This window comes from Acartia tonsa, chromosome 7 (assembly GCF_053477335.1).
Source record: "Acartia tonsa isolate MP-2025a chromosome 7, ASM5347733v1, whole genome shotgun sequence".
Taxonomy (NCBI): domain Eukaryota; kingdom Metazoa; phylum Arthropoda; class Copepoda; order Calanoida; family Acartiidae; genus Acartia; species Acartia tonsa.
The window spans coordinates 10486656-10497640 of NC_137266.1; positions in this window are offsets into that span (position 1 = coordinate 10486656).

The following is a 10985-nucleotide window of genomic DNA, read 5'->3' on the forward strand; positions in this document are numbered from 1 at the left end:
TTTTTTATGCAGGATTATTTACTTGATATTTTTAAACTGCCAAAGTTTAAATCATAATATTTATTATCCTTATACTAAAGTAACAGGATGTTTGTCTGTTTGTTTGTCTGTGTGTCTGTACCGAAGGATCTCGCTAACCGCTGAACCGATCGGGTTCTCCTTAACAGGGTAGATTCAGAAAGGTCCCGGGAGGATTTTTAACTATTTTGGGGAGGGTACCACTACCCTCCCACGAGAAATAATAAAAAATCTAAATTTTTTTTACGTTCTCGATTTTAAAAAGAGAGTTCAATGCAAACATAAACGTCAAACGCAAAATAGAAATATTTTAAATATAAAAAAAAAACATTTAAAGTGCCACTAGAGGCCTCTAGGGGCGTAGCCGCTAGTCTAAATTAAAGAAGTGCCTAGTTCTCAAAAGTCATAGGCCAACCTCTGGAAATTTAAGGTGGAACTATAGTAGCTTTAGTTTGACTGATTTTAAAAATCTTTTTTAGGCTGGCCGACAAAAATATAGGTCAACCTCAAAAAGTTGTCAACTGGGCAAAGTTCATTCAATAATTTAGGTTTTATTAAATGTATCCCCATATTCCTTTGGAGAGGTTGCGTGAATTCCAGCCATTATTATCATTATTACTATAAAATATATTATTGTAATTATGCCCTATGCCATGCATATTTGGACTATTTTTATATTATTACATTTAAGAAATTGATATATTAGGATTGTTATCTTAACAAAAACAATAATAATAATAAAAGCTAGAAACCAAGTAAAAATGAAGGGTATATTACGAAAATCACACAACCTCTCCACAAGATTACGGGGGATTTTTGAACGGAACAAAGCCATTCAAAATCTTTGATTATATGATAATGTGTCTTCTTGTTTATGTATACAATAAATCAAATATCAAAGACATATCAGCTTATGGTCAAATTGCAGTACAAATGCTCTACAAATTTAAAGTTGGAAACACTTACCAGAATATAAGTGTCTAGTCAAATACAGTAACACCATTCTCCCTCTTGTTTTGAAATATTCTGAAAAAAAGAGGGGAGTTGGGTAAATTTTTCTTGTATTTACTTCTTAGTTAGGTCCTGCAGGATTAGGACACCGCAAGTGTATGCAATGCACAACACCTAATGTTATGCAGGGTTTATGCATAATAAAAAAAATAAGCTATTCTGTGCTTTTTTTAAATTTATTTCAAAAATAAAGGAGAGGAGGGTTTGTGTGCTAGCTAAGTACTTTGAGGGAAAACACAATAATTACTAGAGAAAGGATATCTATCTATCTATCCTTAATGGGACCCATGATATTTGTTTAATATTCACAACCTTGGTGGAAGGGGTCATTAGGCTGTCTATTATACTAGTCCCCAATGTTTTATAATAATGTTTTCTTATTCGTTGGCTTAACAACTTTGGGGACTTTTATTGAATTTTGATTGGTTGGTTCATTAAGTTTAGCATCCAAACGTTTCGACCACTAATTGCAATCTACAGAATGTGTAAGTTTGTGTGTCATTGGGGATATACATTAGTTTTTCCGCCATTGTCTTGTCCCTTTAGATTCCTGCTTTACAACAACATTTCACCAATATCAAATTTAAAGTCACATCTCTATTTCAATTATGTTATTTTTTTAGTAATGAAGCTACTATTATATTTGACGTCTGTCCTTTTATATTTCTTTCTGGGGGTGCATAAGAGTGATGTAGGGGGTGTACCAACCACCTGGGGAAAAAAGGGGGATGGGTATAAGCCCACATTTCTCTTGGGAGGGTGAAGTTACCCTCCCTTCACTTCATAAGACCAATTAAAGGGAAAGCGTATTCGCTACACACAGACAGACATTTTATTACTTTTAAATAAGAATAGAACTATATTAACACCACCGCTCTTAAAGCCTGCATGTCCTTGTTATTGGCACTGTGGAAATTTTTCTCTTTCCCTTGCATAAATGTATATATTTACTTCCAGTATGGATTCGAAACCGAATAATATCCGCTGGATTAGAACTGGTTCTCAGACATACTAAAAATTATGCATGGCATCGTATTACAGACAATTTACGACGAGTATTAAAACAAAAATCATAGAATTTATACCCGTTTTATCAGCCCGTAAATTCGGCCCTTCAGCGCTAACAAAACTGGTTTCAATCTTACATTTTTATTTTAAAATCCGCGGAAAGCTGTCTATGATACGATGCGATAGATAGCTATTATTTGTACAGAGGACACAAACTATTTTAAGGGAGAGAGAAAATATTCATAAAAAAAGTCATAATGAATTCATAAAAATCGGCCAAATCGTATTTTTCCCGCATTTACTCCCAGGAAGAAACGGTCTGGTTTTTACCATTATTGCATACCAATAGATAGTGCTAGTTAAATCAAAAAGAAAAAAACTAAGTTTTTTCTCTAAAATCCGAAAAAAAAACACATTTTGACAGTAGCAATAGAAAATAGGATTTTGTATCAGATTTTAATCTTTTATGGAAGCCTATTCAAAATTCTACATTTTCGTGAATCCGTCTACTTGTGCATCTGTCGTAAATATAAATCAAAATTTTAATCATTCTGTTAGAGATAGATGTCTCAAATTTTTGTGAAGATTCACAAGACTCAAAAGTTTATGTTAATACTGGTGAGGTATAATGTACGGTGGTAACCCTCAAAGTGTCAAGTCGAGTATAGAAACCCTTATTTGGAAATCAATCAAAAATAGGAGAGGGGGGTGGTCGTGTAATTTTTCTTGTTTTTTTCTTTAGGTTAGGAGGTTAGGATTATGACCTCGCCAATTTTTCAATCAATTTGAAAAATGAGAAGATTAAAGTTGAGAATATTTGTCCGTGTTCCAGCTATTTTCGTGTTGCTGAGGCCGTAAGTTAACGTTCAGGCCTAGCTATCTACCTATCTATTATCCTCTCCCTTATTTTCGTCGCTTTCTTTTTTTTCTCTCACTCATTCTTATTCTCTCTTGTAAGTAGCGAAGCTACTCTATGATCACTTTGTTTGTCTGTTTGTCTGTAAATCCTTAATGCTATGGGTGAAATGTGATTTTCTCTGCTACTAATTAGGATAGACAGCCGATTTTTTAGTTGATTCCCTATGCCAATGAGCATCCAGTATGTAAATTACTGTGTCCGTCGGTCTGTCAGTCATTCTGCAAAAATATGAATATTAAAACATACAGAAATAAATGTGTAAAAGGTTTGGTGCTTTTTTCTAATAAATTTATTCTTGACTTATAAACACTGGACATTTCTTTAAATAATTTTGTTCATATTTCCTTTCATGATTTTTGTCCTGGGTTACTTATGGATGTTATCATCCTTGTTCTATCTATCTATCTATCACTGTAAAGTTGTTTACTTTTCTCTCACTCCACATACAAATAAAGTATGCGCATTTTTCAGGTATAAATTATATACATATTAACATTCCCTTAGTATTAACTTTTGTGTGAAAGAAATATGTCATATTGCACGTATAAGGCACGCGCCTGACATAGCAAATGAAGCCTATATTTATGCATCAGTTTAGAGTGATGATTTTTAAAAAAAAAACTTACTTTAAAGTGTCTTTAAAGTCATTTTTTCTATTTACATTTTTATGCTATGCACGTAATGTTTTTTCGGTTTATTTACTTAAAAGCTTACCCCTCAGAATTCATCCACTAAGGACATCTTAGCAGATAGTCCTTGCGGGGAACCTTAACCTTGCAAAAGCCTACCACGACATTGGTTAAAACTTAACTAAATATAACAAATATTAACAGCCTTATTATTTTAATGGAACAATCCAGTTAAGATCAAATTATTTACCCCGTATCAACCTTACAATAATGAGAGCTTGTGATTGTCGTTCTGTCTGTCAGTCGGTCAACTATGTACATAGTTTTCCTATTATCCTTATAATACAGTAATGGGATCTCTGTCTGACTGTTTGTTTGTCTGTCTGTACAGAACGATCTTGCTAACCACTGAACCGATATGTTTCTCCTTTACAGTGAAACTCTTGTAGTTCCAGAAATAATTCCAGGGGTATCTCAAACCTAACAATAAAAAATCTCCCCCCCCCCCTATCCTTTGAAAAATGCCTTTACTTTTTCTTTTTAAAACCTAAATTTCTGATTTTAAAAAAATAGTTACTCTTTAACTGCTTTTATCTATTAAAATAGTAACAAACAGCTTCGCTACTACTGGACGTAATCGTTCTTGTTTATTTAAAAACATTTAAACAAGCATCCTTGTTATGCGTGCGTCGTCAGCTTTTCAAAGGGGCTTTCGCTGCATTGACGTTTCTAGAGTAGGGTCAGTCTGACCGATATATTTATTACTGAAGCATACAGAAATCAGTGACATACAGTATTTTAATGGATTTTATTCAAATGGAAAACTGCATAACATTGGAATTTAATTTCTAGTATGGCCTCGAAACCGATTAATATCCACTGGATTAGAACTGGTTTTCAGCCTTACCGAAAAATCATGTATAGCATCGTATTGCAGACAGTTTTCCAGTAATATTAAAATGATGAATGCTAGAACAAAACTGGTTTTAATCTTAAAACTTTCATTTTCATATCAGCGAAAGCTGACTATGATATAAGGGGATAATTAACTATTCTAGTTGTCCTAAGGGCTGTATATTTGTAGGACAGGTAGCTTAATTGCTAAATAAAGTTTGCCTTTTAGATCAGTTAAGACAATTCCTCTGTTCAATAAGCATCTGCTAGTCATGTTGCCATGTTGATATTTTTAACAATGCCAGCTTAATAGTGATGTTGACATCCTTGTTTTTTCCTGTCTAGAAAAATGTGATAAATATACATACTATTCATATACATGAAGCTTTAAAACGTGACTTTCACAACTCGTGACATTTAAGAAAAAGTCTTTAGGTCAAGAAGTGTTATGGTTAACCCTATTATATAAAGTTTGTCTGTAGCTTAAGATTTCGACTAAACTACTAAACTGATTTAGTTCTCCATTTTAAGGAATCTTAGAATATGTCCTGGGATGGTTTACACCCCCCTTGGTGTCCATCCTCTACAACCCTTTTGATAAGGGTTTACACCCCTCCGATAACCCCTAAATACAGCCATGGGGGGTTTAAAGGTAAAAAAGTCATACCACCTTAAAATAAATGTCGGGGGGTGGGGGTGCTAAAAAAATTGCGCGCTTTGCAATTCTGGGACACTTTTGGGTGGGTGGGTATATCCAACCCCCCCCCCCCTTCCACTTCATCTAAAAAAAACACCTCTCTTGTTATCTGTAATGCACCCCATCCCCCCCCCCCCCGTAAAGCTGACACTATCCCGATTTCGGTTTAATGGGGATGAAAAAAATCGATTGAAGGGCTAATAAAAGAAAGAAAATTGCATAAACCACCCTTTAAAATTTTTAGTGTTAGAATAAATTAATTATAAAGCAAAGAATACTGATAGAGAGTTTACTCTTCTTTTAAAAATGCAAAAACATGAAAAATCTAGAATGAAAAAAAAGCTTCAAAAAGGAAAAGACAGAAACACATAGTGCAAAATTAGACGCTGCGCCATTTTAAAGCTTTCTCAAACATTTTGACAGATATTTGAGGAAAGAATTTTTAGTAGCGCAGCTGATCAATAAATATACATGGTCATGGGTTATTCTGTCCGACTGATCTTTTTAATAAAAGAATTTAAGATCTAAAGCATCCATAAAATTAACTATACCGTTTAATTTTTGTCATCAATGATGATAACTTGTTATAGCCACGATAATTTTAAAAATATTTGTTTTGGCAACTGTTAGATACAGCAGGGATATAAAGGGATATCACAATGAAGGGTAATTGATATAATACCCCAATGATGATACACAAAATTACCCTTTCTAGATATTACAGTAAGTGGTTGAAACGTTTGGACATATAGGAACTAATCAAAATTTATAAGTCTTCAAAGTTGTTAAGCCAACGAATAACAAAATTGTATTATAAAACTTTGGGATCTAGAGTAATAAACAGCCCTGTGTCCTCTCCCTCCCGGCCCTGTAGGTCCATAAATTTCAAGTCTGTAAATTTGTTTTAGAAGTTTAAAGGCATTAGTTGCTAAGTATATTTGAGAAATTTGAATAAAAAGCAAGCAATTTTATGTGGCCGCAAAAAGTTTTATTCAATGCCCTTAGTCTTTACCCCCTTACAGGAAAAAATAGTGAGTAGGTGATTACAAATTTTTTGCAAGCTTCGCTCGCCTTTATACCACATTCTGCCCTAATCAATATATCTACCCCCCTTCCCCCCTAAAAAAAGCTTATATGCTCTTGTTCTAAGGTCATCTTTTCTTTCATGTTACAGTAAAAAACTATTCAACTTCAGTACGTTTTGTTTTTGCGTTACTGAATTTTTATATTCCTAGGATTCGACCAATATGACCGTCAGAATAGATTCCAATCAAACTGGATTTCATGTCAGTTGTTGGTTAGATTTCGTGATATTAGGATGTAAGCTCATGAAGTGTGTGATTTGATTAATATTTTAGTACCTTTGTAAAAGATTTTTTTTAAAAAGACTTAATTTTTTTTAAAACTTAAATTACTTTAAAAATAAGAGGTCTACATAAAAAAACGATTGCATATCTAAATTCTATGGACAATTTTACATCCATTACTTACTAAAAACACCGACTAGCTATCTTACATAAAAAGCAAAATAGTTAAGACAACTTCTTTACTTTTTTATATTTATTGTATAGAAGTTTTCTGTATATTATCAAATGTAGCGAATCTATTTACAATTTTAAATCTGCCTGTCAGTCAATTGCTAAATTTAACGGGTAGGTATTTGTACTGCGAGTAGTTGACAATTTAAATTCGCATTCAGAAATGTGATTTTCCTGGCTGCTTTTTAAGATAACGCCTCTAGGAACACTTAAAGTTGTTTCTTTTCAATCTATTTTAAAATCGGCTAATTACCAAAAATATTTTTTTTCGCCGATAGATTGTGTTAGTTATAATTTTAGCTAATTGCAAAAAAAGTTTTATTTTTTGTCGATTTCTCTGGGGAGGGTTGTGGTACCCTCCCCTAAAACAGTTATAAACCTTCCCAGGACCTATGAGAAGCTACCCTATTAAGGAGAACCCAATCGATTCAGCCGAGATCCTCCATTACAAACAAATAAACAGACAGACAGACATACATTGCTCTACTTTGTATTATAGACTGTCAAATATTCTAACCATAACTTACTTATTTCGACTGACTGATAAGCTTCACAATCAATTATTGACATTTTTAAGATAGCTTTAAACTTTTTTCTCGTATTCATTCGAATCCGGGGGATAGGAACCGGTTCTCATCCATACGAAAAAACTATGTCTAGCATCGTATTATTTCCAGCTTTCTATGAATATAAAAATGTACAATCATAAGATTAAAGCCAGTTTTTTTAAATCTCATAATTGTTTATAATACGATGCGAGAAATAACTAATATATCATATTCTTGTTAAAAGACGACCTATTAAAAATGAATTATTAACGTTGTAAAATTGCTGAATCGATTATTTTTCTAATTTAAGGGGAGTTTCATGTTGGTTATAACGAGATCTATTATATTGTTTTGATTTAGAAATTGACAAATGCCCCCTCAATAAAAAGAATTCGCTCGAAACTTTGGCCGCAACCGCCAGTAATGTATTAAGTTACGTTTATTGCTCTATCTTTTATGTAAATAAATTAGATTTGCAAACAATTGCAAAATAACTCTTTGCGTCAAGAAAAAATTGCAAATAGAAATATTTTTTGCAACGTGATCTGCCAACTTTTATCTTTTTTATTTGTTGAAAATGTCTTAATCATGTGCTTAGCTACTCCATAAGAGAGATTTATTGTGTACATGAGTCCATCAAGAAGAATAAATTATTCACCTGCTATTTAAGATAGAGGTCTGATTTTCTTTGAAATGAGCATGTTTTACCTTTGGCAGTAAGACACTTTTGTGGTATTTTTTATGCCGATTGTCCAATTAATAGGGGGTGTTTGTTGTCTTGTAATATAAATTTACTTAAACCTACAAATATTTTTTGTTTTATAATTCTTCTATTTGTGTTGTTCTTGTTATATTACACTTCAATTTTTAAAACATTCATTCATCCATACAATATTCTTTGTTTGATGAATAATTTTTCCTGTTTTAAAAACTTGCAGATTTGGTTAGGTTTTTTCTGCATCTAGTTAGTGCGTGACTTTTTATTGTGTGTGTGTTTACTTTTATATTTGTTGTCAAAAACACCTTTACTTTTAAACAGTTAGTGTGTATAATACCTTCATAGATAGATAGTGATATTTGTTATTCTCATATAAAAGTAACAGGATGTTTGTTTTTCTAAACTGCCATATTTAACAACCCGTAATGAATGAACCTATTGTGAGTTAGAGTCGAATTTTTCACTTCTATCTTCAACAGGAGTTGAAAATTACAATTTTACTATTGAAATTTGATATCTCGTTGAGCATTACAGACAGACAGACATACACACAGAGTGATTTATTTATTATAGGATACTTTTATAAGGAAAATCATATAAAAAAATCAGTCTATCTCAGATAACAGCTGAGTAAATCATATTCTCCCTTGGATTGACAAACTGACAGAAAATGTGATTCCTAGAGTAGCTTTGCTTTATTAAGATATAACATAAGAATATAAAACAAGGACAAAAAAATTCAATTTAGCGAACCTAAACCCTTTTGATAGTTCATTGAACTGAGAAATCCGGTTAAATCCCCTTTTTTTCTTATCTCCTAGATTGCATATTAGTACTTTGAAGCTCAACTTTATTTTATAGTACGAATAACGGAGGTAAAACTACTTTATTTTTTTTCCAGTTATTATTAAAGAACGTGTCCTAACTTTTGTGATTTTTAAAAAATAGCTAGTCGGTGCTTTTAGTAAGTAGTGGATGTAAAATGATCTATAGAATTTAGATATGCAATCGGTTTTTTTGTTGACTTCTTATTTTTGAAGAAATTTAAGTGTTTTTTTTTAAATTAAGTTGGTTTTAAGGAACTAAAATGCAACAAAAAAGAAGAAAATTGCCATTTTTCAGCCATACTTAAAAATCATTGTTTAAAAGACAATTGTCGAAGAATATTAAAAAATTCATAAAATTTATTCCAGTTTTAATTTTACAATTTTTTATTTTAATATCAGTGATAAGTTGTCTATAATATGATGCTATAAATAAAACTATTATTATTGTCGAAACTCATAGGTCTAATATCTCTTCATAAAATGCCATGTCTCTTGCACGTTAGAAGCATTCAAGATGAATATAGACTAAATATTTCTAGACTAATCATTTTACTTTTGTTGTGGTGATATGGCTTCTCATAAGTACAAATTGGTCATTATACAAGAGAAAGATAGTTAATGAAGATGATATACTATAAAGGACGGATAGACAGACGTATATGACTATTTTTAGAATCGTTGTGCTGCAAAATAAAAAGCTTTGATCACTCACTAACTGTTAACTCTAGTCGCGCGACGCTAAACTCATGGTTAGCCCGGCTTAAAATATGTATATTTACATCATATACCAGCTAGAAAAAGGATATTTTACGGGATGAAAGAGAGAAAAACAGAGAAGTTAGTTTATGCACGCATAATCTGTTGTAAAATATATTATATTCCCCTATTTTACTTTTCAATTATAAAAAAAAATCTTTATTATTGAATTATGGTTGCAAAAATAGTATATTTGGTAATTAGTTTTTTTAATTATTGTTCAAATATTTTCTATTCTTTTATCTTATGGACATAAATGTGCTTGTTTTTACTTCTTTCTCTATATACCAAAATTATTTACCTTCCCTTTTTACAGAAAGACAGACACACCACACACACACATTCTTTTTATCCCGCCCCTTCCACCAAATTTTATGTAGTCGAGTTCAAAAGACATTTTATTCTATCACTTTTGCATGTTTAACAGTTAGATTTTTACTGGTGGTATACTGTGACAAAGTAGATTTAGTAGATTTAAACTCCATCTTTTATAGAGAGAATAAATATAGAAAGTTTAGATTCTCAATCACTTAATTTAACCAATAGTAACAATTCGACCTCAATATTGGTTAGAAAATGTACACATTTTGATGCAAAAGTGCAGTTAATAATTAATCCTATCCATATAGTAAGTCAGCTTTGAATATTTTATCTTTAAGGATAGAGCTTTCTGTTTGTGAATTATATCGTCTCATATTTTTACGCTTTAATTATGGGATTAAATCATATAGGACTAATTATAATTAAATTCCTCATCTGCAAGAAATTACTTTTTTTGATGGATTGATTATTTAGTCTGATTGGCCATCTGGGATGATAAATCTATTAGAAAGAATCGTATCTTTGTGTATGTAGAATAGAGTAGAAGTCGAGTCGAGAGTGACGAGACCAACTCTTTTAGTCTGTCTGTAGAGTTCTCTGTTGTGTTAGTCATCGTTTCATGTGTTATTCTTTATCATTTCATTCATTTATTTAGTTATAAATGTAATTTTAGCAGTGAAATATGTAAAATTGAAGTGTTGATAGCTTTAAATTTGATAGTATTTAAGTGAAATTATTTAAAATTGTGAAATTAAAAAAAGTTATTATGTTGAAAATTATTGTGAGAATAGTTATTTATCGCATCGTAATATAGAAAGTTTTCCGCGGATATTAAAATGAAAAATTAAATATGAATAAATCATGTTTTGTTATCCACGTTGGACTGAAGTCCCTGGTAAACAAAACTGGTATAAACATTATTATTTTATTTTAGTATCCGAAGAAAATTGTCTGTAATGCGATGCTTAATACAATTCTTCAGTATGGCTCAGAACCCGTTCTTATATTGATCGGTTAGAAGCCATACTGAAAAAAAAAGTTATTGTTTTCAAAATTGTTGAGAAATATTATATATTTCTTGCAAGGTTGTTTTGTCTGCAG